This window comes from Lepidochelys kempii, chromosome 1, assembly GCF_965140285.1.
Source record: "Lepidochelys kempii isolate rLepKem1 chromosome 1, rLepKem1.hap1, whole genome shotgun sequence".
Classification (NCBI taxonomy): domain Eukaryota; kingdom Metazoa; phylum Chordata; order Testudines; family Cheloniidae; genus Lepidochelys; species Lepidochelys kempii.
This window is the reverse complement of record NC_136380.1, coordinates 335404037-335416711: the sequence shown is the minus strand read 5'-3', so window position 1 is coordinate 335416711 and position 12675 is coordinate 335404037.

Sequence of the window (12675 nt, the reverse complement as noted above, 5' to 3'; positions counted from 1 at the left end):
AACAAATAGCAGGATCTTGTCCAGTCTCCAGGATGCAGCCATTTCAGGGACACCCAGCCAGCTCCACATTCTGAGCTGTGTAATTCCCGGAGAGAAAAATCTTTATTTCCCCCACCTTAGCTGTGCTCCCTGTAGCCTGCTATCCTGATGCCAATCCCTGCACCGCAGGTTCTTCAGCATCATGTGTCATCAGCCCTGGGAGAAAGAGAGAGAGAGATGCAGTCAGGTTTCTCATTCTGGTTTCGGTGCCTGTATTCTTCTATTCCCATTGGTGGCTACACATTGGGAGGAGCTCTCGCTGCATCCCTAGTCCAACAGAATAACTGGGCTCCCTCCAGTGGCTGGAGTATCCTGGGTGTGTGACTGCGGGAATCTGATCCTAAACTGGGGAGCGGGAGAAGGAGAGAGAGACTCATCATCCAGATGGGGTCAATCTCAGAGGACTCGGCAGGTTTCAGAAGGGGTCCCATTACCCAGCTGGGGTCAGTCTCAGAAGGGACAGGGCTCATTTCTTCAGGGGCCCATTGTCCAGCTTCCATCAGTCTTTGTCTTCTATTGGGCCCCATTTCCCAGCTGGGTTCCCTTACATCTCTGTATCAGCAGCTGGTACAGCCAGTAAATACACTCCCTGGTGTGCCAGTTGATGTCATTGTCTGGGTTACTGAGGTACAGAACCAGATGATCCATAAGATTCCCCATCTTGGGGAGATGTGCTGAGTTCTAATGGAAGAATGAGGAGAGTGGGCTTCATCAGCATTCTACTGTCAGTTCCCAGTCTCCTGTGAGCCAGGAGTCTCTCTCCCCCAAGTCCCTCCGCAGTCCCTCTCTGCGGGAGAGAAGCTAGAACTAGACTTTTAATTCTCTCTGCCCCGAAGGGAGCCTGGAGCAAAGGGATGTGGGCAGGGCTTTCCATGAGGACTTGCTCCCTGCCTTAATGATTTTAAAATAATAAAATATAAATAAAATAGAATATTTCAGCTATTAAACAGCAGAACCCTGTTTATCAAATCTAATTGGGACCGGGGACAGATCGGAAAATCAAAAATTTGGATAATCTGGAGAATGGGAAAGTGCGAGGCTACATCACCATCTAGTGGCCACAGGAGAAATCGCCTGCTTCTGGACCTGTGTGCGCTGGTTGTTCGGTTAATATGGAGACCTGGAAAATGGAGGGTTGGATAAACAGTGTTTTACTCCATTATGTCATAGTCTGCCATGATTCAACACGATAGGACACCTCCTATAATACACTGCTATTAGTGACACTCTCAAACGCATCTTCACAGCTCCCCAATCTCCACCCATCATGAGTAAGATATAAGAGAATTGTTATCCCTAATTGATAGAGGGAGAAACTAAGGCTGAGAAAGGTGAAGGGACCTTTCGTACACCACAAAGCCACTCAATGGCAGAGTTGGGAATAGGACGCAGGAGTCCTCACTTTCAAAGTAATCATCAATCTTGAATTTCATATACGGAATGATCATAAAAAATGATCTCAAATGAGCTACAGACCAACAGTGGTTCATAGTAATTATTCAGCAAGTAGTCTAGAACTAGAACATTAGGGAGAACCATGAACTGCTCAGAGACAATTAATGGAGAGAAGCATCAAAATTAATCAAGCATATGATTGTTGTTTTCTTTTAAAACCAAGCAAATAAACCATAACCAAAGTTCTGAGTCTCCTCCCTGTCACTAGACCCCAGCTCAGCCAAACAGCACTGAGTCTCTGAGGGCTCTCATCAGATTGTCCAAAGGATAGCTCAAGTCACCAGTGGGGATCATGGTCAGAGCACTCTTCCATTCCCATGTCTTTCTGAGGGCCTCCCACAATGAGGCTGCAGAGCAACCCCCTCCTCGCCAATGGAGGGAAGGAAGCAGGGAAAAGGGAAACTGAAAGAGACAAACCCCAATGTCCCCAGTGATTCTAAGGGACAAAGGCCAAGGTGGGGGGGAAAAAACTCTGCCACCTTAACCTAGTATTTTCCATGCCTAGAATTTGGCTGGCACTAGATGGGTCAGGCTGAATAGGTACCAAACCTCTCTGAGGCGCTTACCTTCTGAAGAGGGATGTCTGTTTTCCAGCAAAATCAGTAGTGGGAAAGGAGAAAACTCCAAAGAGGCTCCTCCTCATGCTCACATACATGAACCCGAATTCTCTCTCAGTCCCCAAGGAGAGACCCTGAGAAGGAGACTCGCTGCAACAAAGCCACAGGTATCTCTGAAATTGCCCTGGCCCTGAAGCCTGTCCCACCTGGACGTTGTCAGGGACTCTCTGTGAGGTCACTGCCTCTCAACCTCCTTTGACCAAAAAGCTGAGGTCCTGAAAAATGCCCTTGTGAGGTCACTGCCACACCCGCCCCTGCCCTGCGGGGCTAATGTCCTGCCCCGGCCAGCCCCTTTGGATATTTGAGCTGCTCCCCTTGTATTACCCCACTCACTCATTGTTAGTTTTGGGCATCAAGCAGGCTACACATGAAAACATCAGGGACTGCAGAACGTGCTACACTCAGTTTTTCATAGATTTGTAGACTTTAAGGCCATTTAAATGTTAGATCATCTAATCTGATCCCCCTGCATAACACAGGCCTCCTGTATAGAACAGTAGCTAGTTTTTGACCAAAGTATACTCCAGTAAAGCATTTAGTCTTCATTAGAAAACATCAAGAGATGAAGAAATCACCACTTCCCTTGGCAGTTTGGAGAAAACTGATGCAGTGAGGGGAAGGGAACTGACCTCAAGGTCACACTTGCGATTCTGTATCATAATACATATGCACAATGGAACTGCACTAAGGTTCTACAAGCAACCTTAATTCTGATGTTTCCTAACATTAAAAGTCCAGGTCTACACCCAGTTCTTTGTACTTATACAACTACTTTGGTTAGGGCTGCATTTATTTATTCATTTTTACCTAGTTGTCCCAACAAAACTTCTAGTCTGGACAGAGTTATATCTTTATAAAAGTACCTAATAAGTTATGTTTCAGAGTAGCAGCTGTGTTAGTCTGTATCCGCAAAAAGAAAAGGAGGACTTGTGGCACCTTAGAGACTAACACATTTATTTGAGCATAAGCTTTCATGAGCTACAGCTCACTTCATCGGATGCATACTGTGGAAAGTGTAGAAGATCTTTTTATATACATACAAAGCATGAAAAAATATCTCCTCCCACCCCACTCTCCTGCTTGTAATAGCTTATCTAAAGTGATCACTCTCCTTACAATGTGTATGATAATCAAGTTGGGCCATTTCCAGCACAAATCCAGGTTTTCTCACCCCCCCCCCGCACCACCACACATACAAACCCACTCTCCTGCTGGTAATAGCTTATCTAAAGTGACCACTCTCCTTACAATGTGTATGATAATCAAGGTGGGCCACTGCTGCCACCATGTCAAGGTTCCTCCCCCACTCTGAACTCTAGGGTACAGATGTGGGGACCTGTATGAAAACCTCCTAAGCTTACTTTTACCAGCTTAGGTTAAAACTTCCCCAGGGTACAAATTAATTTTATCCTTTGTCCTTGGAATATCCACTGCCACTACCAAACTCTAACTGGGTTTACTGGGAAACGTAGTTTGGACACATCTTACCCCCCAAAATCCTCCCAACTCTTGCACCCCACTTCCTGGGAAAGGTTTGGTAAAAATCCTCACCAATTTGCATAGGTGACCACAGACCCAAACCCTTGGATCTGAGAACAATGAAAAAGCATTCAGTTTTCTTACAAGAAGACTTTTAATAGAAATAGAAGTAGATAGAAGTAAAGGAATCACCCCTGTAAAATCAGGATGGTAGATACCTTACAGGGTAATTAGATTCAATACATAGAGAATCCCTCTAGGCAAAACCTTAAGTTACAAAAAAGACACACAGACAGAAATAGTCATTCTATTCAGCACAATTCTTTTCTCAGCCATTTAAAGAAATCATAATCTAACACATACCTAGCTAGATTACTTACTAAAGTTCTAAGACTCCATTCCTGGTCTATCCCCAGCAAAAGCAGCATATAGACAGACCCAGACCCTTTGTTTCTCTCCCTCCTCCCAGCTTTTGAAAGTATCTTGTCTCCTCATTGGTCATTTTGGTCAGGTGCCAGCGAGGTTACCTTTAGCTTCTTAACCTTTACAGGTGAGAGGATTTTTCCTCTGGCCAGGAGGGATTTTAAAGGGATTTACCCTTCCCTTTATATTTATGACACGCCCCCCAAATCTCAGCTAGGGTGAAACACTGGCTGGGATTTCTTCCTGGTGCTCTAGGAAAAACAGAGTTAATAAGACACATGCATCTCTAAATATACTACCAAGTACATAAAAACTAACAATATTTTCCACATCTCAAGGACGATTTTAACCAGTTGATTCTGGGAAACTTTCACTGGAGAAGAAAAGGAGTACTTGTGGCACCTTAGAGACTAACCAATTTATTAGAGCATAAGCTTTCGTGAGCTACAGCGCTGTAGCTCACGAAAGCTTATGCTCTAATAAATTGGTTAGTCTCTAAGGTGCCACAAGTACTCCTTTTCTTTTTGCGAATACAGACTAACACGGCTGTTACTCTGAAACCTTTCACGGGAAAGTGCATCAGCCACTTTGTTAGAAGCTCCTGAGATGTGTTGGATGTCGAAATCAAAATCTTGGAGAGCTAAACTCCACCGAAGGAGTTTTTTGTTATTTTCTTTGACGGTGTGAAGCCACTTCAGTGCAGCATGGTCGGTTTGCACGTGGAAACGCCATCCCCAAACATATGGACATAGCTTTTCCAGAGCATAGACAATGGCGTAACATTGTTTTTCAGTGACTGACCAGTTGCTTTCCCTCTCAGACAGTTTTTTGCTGAGAAACACTACAGGGTGGAATTCTTGATCAGGTCCTTTCTGCATTAAAACTGCTCCCACACCACGCTCGGACGCATCTGTGGTTACTAGGAACGGTTTGTCAAAGGCTGGGGCCCTTAGTACAGGGTCACACATGAGTGTCGCTTTAAGCTTGTTAAAGGCCTTCTGACACTTTTCGGTCCACTGAACGGCATTTGGCTGTTTCTTTTTGGTTAGGTTTGTCAGTGGGGCGGCGATTTGGCTGTTATTGTGGTATAAATCGTCTGTAATAACCGGCCAAGCCTAAGAAGGATTGAACCTGTTTCTTTGACTTTGGGACAGGCCACTTTTGGATAGCATCCACTTTGGCCTGTAGGGGGCTGATAGTTCCTTGACCCACCTGGTGTCCAAGGTAAGTCACTCTGTTTAGGCCTATTTGACACTTCTTAGCCTTAACAGTTAGTCCTGCCTCCCTTATGCGCTCAAGGACTTTTTGTAGATGTTCCAGGTGGTCTGCCCAGGAATCCGAAAATATGGCCACATCGTCAAGGTAGGCGACTGCATATTCTCCTAATCCCGCAGGGAGACCATCTACAAGTCTTTGGAAGGTGGCGGGTGCATTTCGCAGCCCGAAAGGGAGTACATTAAATTCATACAGCCCGAGACGTGTGGTGAAGGCTGACCTTTCCTTGGCAGATTCATCTAGCGGTACCTGCCAGTACCCCTTGGTTAAGTCCAAGGTAGAGATGAACTGGGCCCGTCCCAGTTTCTCTAATAGTTCATCTGTGCGTGGCATTGGATAGTTGTCTGGCGAGTTACAGCATTTAGCTTACGGTAGTCCACGCAAAAACGTATTTCCCAATCTGGTTTGGGAACTAGAACCACTGGAGATGCCCATGCACTTCCAGAGGGGCGGATTACACCCATCTATAACATATCCTGTATCTCCCGTTCTATAGCAGTTTTAGCTTGAGGAGACACCCGGTAAGGTTGGACTTTAATTGGGTGAGCATTACCTGTGTCAAAGGAGTGGTATGCCCGTTCAGCCCATCTTGATTATCATACACATTGTAAGGAGAGTGGTCACTTTAGATAAGCTATTACCAGAAGGAGAGTGGGTTTGTGGGTGTGGTGCGGGGGGTGAGAAAACCTGGATTTGTGCTGGAAATGGCCCAACTTGATTATCATACACATTGTACGGAGAGTGATCACTTTAGCTAAGCTATTACCAGCAGGAGAGTGGGGTGGGAGGAGGTATTTTTTCATGCTTTGTGTGTATATAAAAAGATCTTCTACACTTTCCACAGAATGCATCCGATGAAGTGAGCTGTAGCTCATGAAAGCTTATGCTCAAATAAATTGGTTAGTCTCTAAGGTGCCACAAGTACTCCTTTTCTTTTTGCGAATACAGACTAACACGGCTGTTACTCTGAAACCTTTCTATACACAGAGAACATGAAACAATGGGTGTTACCATACACACTGTAACAAGAGTGATCACCAGCTATTACCAGCTGTTAGAGAGCTTATTCCTTCACTCTTCCACTTCCCTGGTCCTTCTCGCATGAACAGAGAGCAACAATACCCGAAGTCCAAAGGTGCAAACAATTCAATGTTTATTGGGGTGAACTTCCAGCAAGCTTAAATACAAGTTCCTTTTTCCTTATTTTCGAATCCCAACTTACTTCCTGTTTGCCCCTAATTTATATAGTAATATTCTTAGCTATATCTTAACCAATCATTCTACTGAAATTTAACTAACCAATCCTAACATATTGTAACATGATTAGCTAACCAATTATATCCCACCACCTTAATTAGTTTACACCTAGCAAAATTAATTATACAGCAGACAGAAACAATCACAGAACCAGACAGAGACCATGCCAATAAACAATAGCAAAGTGGGAACTATAATGACAAAACAATACAGAAGTGAGGATTTCACATCTCAGCTATTGATAAGTGCGTTCTTGCCAGACAGGATGCTATCAAACTAAGTTTCCTTTTACATTTTCTAGGCACTTCCCTTTCCCTGGAGGTGATAAGAATACAATCCTGTCCTGATAGTGCCTAACAGTCCAATAGCACCTTATTTCAATGTGACTAGTTTGGAATGTGAGGATGTGACTGTTCGCTTCCTAGCTTATGGCTGCCTCTGCTGCTTAGCCAAAGGCCTTAGCCTAAGAACAGGGCCTCAGACTGTCACAGTAAGAGAAGGCCCTTACACCAGCAGACAGTGATTTTGATTCTTTCTTTTATACCTCTAGAACTAGCCAAGTGATAAGAATACACCTACATTCTTAAAGTACAGACCTTTGCAGACAGGCCTGAATATCTTTTTCCTAACACCAGCTATTCCAATTCAGCAGTCTCTCATTGGGGTCTGTTTTTGAAGTTTTTTTTGTTGAAGAATTGCCACTTTTAGGTCTGTAATGGAGTGACCAAAGAGACTGAAGTATTCTCCGACTGGTTTTTGAATGTTATAATTCTTGACGTCTGATTTGTGTCCATTTATTCTTTTATGTAGAGACTGTCCAGTTTGACCAGTGTACATGGCAGAGGGGCATTGCTGGCACTTGATGGCATATATCACATTGGTGGATGTGCAGGTGACCGAGCCTCTGATAGTGTGGCTGATGTGATTCCCCTGAATAGATATGTGGACACAGTTGGCAACGGGCTTTGTTGCAAGGATAGGTTCCTGGGTTAGTGTTTTTGTTGTGTGGTTGCTGGAGAGTATTTGCTTCAGGTTGGGGGGCTGTCTGTAAGCAAGGCCTGTCCTGTCTCCCAAGATCTGTGAGAGTGATGGGTCGTCCTTCAGGATAGGTTGTAGATCCTTGATGATGCATTGGAGAGGTTTTAGTTGGGGGCTGAAGGTGACGGCTAGTGGCGTTCTGTTATTTTCTTTGTTGGGCCTGTCCTGTAGTAGGTGACTTCTGGCTACTCTTCTGGTTCTGTCAATCTGTTTCTTCACTTCAGCAGGTGGGTATTGTAGTTGTAAGAACGCTTGATATTGCTGAATTGGAATTAATTTGCAAACTGGATACAATTAACATAGGCTTGAATAAAGACTGGGAGTGGATGTGTCATTACACAAAGTAAAACTATTTCCCCATGTTTATTCCCACCCCCCCACTGTTCCTCACACATTCTTGTCAACTGCAGGAAATGGGCCATCTTGATTATCACTACAAAAGGTCCCCTACCCCGCCCCCGCTCTCCTGCTGGTAATAGCTCACCTTAAGTGATCACTCTCCTTACAGTGTGTATGGTAACACCCATTGTTTCATGTTCTCTGTGTATATAAAATCTCCCCACTGTATTTTCCACTGCATGCATCCGATGATATGAGCTGTAGCTCATGAAAGCTTATGCTCAAATAAATTTGTTAGTCTCTAAGGTGCCACAAGTCCTCCTTTTCTTTTTGCTAATAAGTTATGTACACCAACATAAATTATTTGTTTTTGCCAAAATATTTTTGGAGCTTCTTGATCAAAAAATACATTTTGGGGGATAAAAAGTTCATTTGATTTTTTTCAAGCTTTTGAAAATAATCTCCTGGCATTTTCTTCCCTCCCTCTGAATAGTCTGAGACTGATGGATATTTCCAAGGCACTGGTTTGAACTGATGGGTTCTGTGGTGAGTATTTTAAACAAAACCTGTCTCAGTCACGCCTTCTGATCTTTTTCTACTGTAATTCAAACACATTTAGAAGTTCCAACCTCAGCCGATACTTTTTATTTTATTTTTATGGTCCAATTCGAAAGGGTTCTTAAACTATAAAAATGAAATTGCTTCCAATAAAATATAGTTGGAGCTACATTTTAGTTGGTGACAATCAGATGCTGAAAAAAACATTGGAACAATTATAAAAGTTTCTTAGCATATTAAGTGCATGAAGATTTTTCCACAGAAAATTTTTATTTCTGCTGTGATCTTTCTGGTAAATTTTACTCCCCTCTCACCCTTCAGGTCCGTTTCGAATACATCATTTGTTAGATACACATGTGTTTACAAAATATTTTGATACTAAGTGTGTGCAGCAGACTGGGCAAGAAATATATGTAAGTGCAGTAGTTACGAGAACACCATATTTAGAATTTGTATGGCTTTTAAGTAGCAGATACTGCTACTCCAGGCACTTAAAAAATAACTGTAAATCAGGAATAATATCATTGAAGTAAATGAATTTAAAAGTGTGTCAAGCCAGTGCAAGTCAGAGCAGAATCAGGTTGCTTACGTTTACAGAACTCTTGGATCCTGCATACTTGATTTCCTTGAGTAAAAATTAGAAATTTGTGGGTGATGAAGTATTCCTGGTTTTGAATTTTTCTGTGGAGAATTCATATGATTTGGTTTGAGTGCCTACCCAATCCACTAAAACTCTGCCAGAAGTACAGACATTATTCTGCACGGTCTAGTTATCTAAGCTGAAAATAGTGCGGGTAAATATGTTTACTTTTAGGAGCAGCAACAAACTGAGTGAAATCGTTGTCTTGCTTCACATTAATGTTGCTGAGTTAGCTCCTTTTTCAGGGCTTAAGAAGTCATGAGTTTTGATTCACAGGGGCCATTTCAACTTTTTTCTTTGGTTTTGTGTGAGCTTGCACCCCAATCACAGCTTTCGAAACAAGGGCTCCAAAAGCAAACCTCCGCTGAAACACTAGGGAATGCTACGCTGTAATAGGAATCATGCTTTAAGTATGACCTTAAACTGAAACCCCTTCTACCTGTGTCAAGTGACCGTCCAGGTGAAATTAAAAGCCACATCAAAGTTTTGTCCATTTTCCCATCTCTAATTTTCAGGTGTCTGAAGCACATAGTGGTTGCTGTATTTATCTACATAATCATGTCACTATCAGCTTTTAATTTATTTATTTTTCTAATATTGGGCCTCACCCTAAAAATGCTCAGGACATGGAACACCCATTCATTTGTGCCCATTCAGATTTTGTAACAGATCAATGGATACAATTAATCTAAGGAAACAACTTTTAAGAAAATTATATCCTTTACAATATTTCTCACAGGAGGAGAGAGAAAGTCTTTCAGATGGCTCGGATGGAAACCATTTGGGTCTACTTAGGTCAAAAGCCGCACCCTAAACTTAACCTGGAAATTAGCTAGTACCCAGTACAGTAGATGGAATATGCTCTCTACATGAAATAACTCTTGTAAAACTGCACTGGCGGCTAATTTATGAATGGTTTGAAGGCCTAGTCCTATGCAGAGTGCTCTGCAATAATCCAGCTTCAAGGTGATGAATACAGAACTTTTTTTTATTTAGAGAGAACAAAAAATGCGAGAATGAGAGAATGCAAAAGCAGCCTTTAGATTGTTACCTCGGGCTCACATCGTCTTGGATGAATTTTAACAACCATTGCTGAAAAAAACACAAACATTCAGTAACAATGCAGATAAATCAGAACCATTTGTTTTCTGGGAACCGAAGTTCCAGGACACCAACATTCAGAGGGGGCATTATAAAAGGCAGAATGTCTAGTAAAAAGAAAAAGGAAGTCTTTACTACATTTTGAACTGGCAGTAGGTGCGTGTGGCATTTCTTGAAGGTAGTAACCACCTCAACAATATAGATTCTCTATCGCACCACAGACAATAACTTAAAAAAATCTGTAAAGCATAATGCTGATTTGTCAAAAAGGTTTCTGAAGTCCAGGATGAAATTTCTGGTCAGAAAAGGAGACCCCCCTCCCCCTTCCCCCAAAAGTAGCATGGTGGCTATAGGGCACTCACCTGGCATATAGCAGACTCATGTTCAAGTCCCTGCTCTGGGTCTTCTGTAGCCCAAGTGAGTGCCATAACTACTGAGCTACTGGCTATTCTGCTCTCTTTCTCTCCTTTCACATTTCTTTGAAAGGTCTAGTTTTCACAACAATATGAAATGAAAACAAATCTCAAAACTTCAAAAATTTTCATGACAAAGATTTCTAGTTCTTTTAGCAGCCCCACTCTTAACCCTTCTGAGCAGATGTGCCAATTAGTGAGAGAATCTTGCCTGCTCTACATCAACATTGAATTGTTTCATTTGGTTGTTGTTTTGTGGTTTGTGCATGTTTTAATGGACTACCCTCTGCACATCCAGTAAAGTATCTGGATGGAATATGATCTAGTGATTAAAACACAGGACAACATTCCCAGGAGGGAGGAATAGCTTAGTGGTTTGACCATTAGCCTGCTAAATGCAGGGTTGTGAGTTCAATCCTTAAGGGGGCCATTTAGGGGTCTGGGCCAAAAATTGGGGATGGGTCCTGCTTTGAGCAGGGGGTTGGACTAGATGACCTCCTGAGGTCCCTTCCAACCATGATATTCTATGATTCAGACCTATTTTCAGCTCTCTGATCTTGGCCCAGTTACCACTTAGAATTTTCAAAATGTGTCAATCCCCCCCCTCCAACCTTTCCTTCTGATCTTTTCTTGGCTACACCGCTAAATTTATTCTCTCTTTCATGCTCCTTCTTCCATCTCATTTTCTTTTTTCACTATAGGCTCTTTCTCATCACTCCCAGCTTATCTTTATTTTTCCCCTCTCCTTTTCTTCAAGTAGGAAAACACCCACTTCATTATTGTAAATTAATGCACTAATTAAGGTGGGGAAGGCGTTCCATTATCACTAAGTAACCAAGCAAATAATAGGTAGAACTACAGTAGGATAATGGGGAGGGGAAATAATGGGACTCAACTCAAAATCATCCAGTTGTCTTGTCACACAGAAAGAGTAAAGCCCAGACAAGGCATTAATTTAATGATTTAATTGGGGATCGGTCCTGCTTTGAGCAGGGGGTTGGACTAGATGACCTCCTGAGGTCCCTTCCAACCCTGATATTCTATGATTCTATGATTAGGCTTGTTCCTGGCCATGGCCCAAAGTGAAACACAGATGTCCCATCTCATCAAACGTAGATCAGGGCTGGCACTAAGCCATGCTGGGGCTCACTCAGAGCTGATTGGGCCCTTCAAGAAGCCCTGCCTCACGATTGGGAAATTCAGCTTTGCGAGTTGGAATGGGAATGTGCATGATCGGAAGCTGCCCTTAATACATGTTTTTGTATTAAATATACATGTGGAGCCAACCCTAGCCTCAGCGGAGTGTCAGAGTATAGTTAAAACCCTAAGTAAAATTCATAGCGCTCCGGTGAAATTCCTTCCTTATTGTGAAGGTTGAGTCCACCGCACTTTATTTTACATTAATAGGCAGATATAAAGGTTGGTTTGCATTGGCTCAGTGGAGGAATATTTGAGAGGCATTACTCTCACTCAGCATTTGGATGGGCTGAGCTCCCTTATGCATCTGGCTCACTGGCACCTACTGTTTATTTCCAAATGTCTTACCACAAGAGCTTATACGGGAGCAGAAAATCCTTTTTTTTCCCCCTGTGATAACATGATTATCGGGGCAAATTTTTGTAGCTCCAATCGTGTTTTTGTTGGGATTGGAAATGTCCCAATGGGTTTCTCTAATCTCTCTTGAGAGAAACATCCTGGGACAATCAACTCATTTGTACATTCTCTATTTTTTTATTTTTTTCTGTTGAAGGGAAGAGCTGGTTTTTTGCCAAGGTAGCCTATGCAGTTCATTCTGAAAGCACTCATTTACCATTCACAAATTAACCTTGTAACAGGATAGCTGCTCTTATTTTCCTTGTCATTTTGCCCTTTGGATAAGAGATCACAAACACAGAAATCCAGCTGAAAGAGCATATGTAATGTGAAGAAGGTAACTCTGAATTACATCACTATAATTACAAGCAAAAATAAGTCACCATACATCTTCATTTTCCACATACCAAATCTATTAATAATAGAATGAAATGTAATTTGTGCTAAA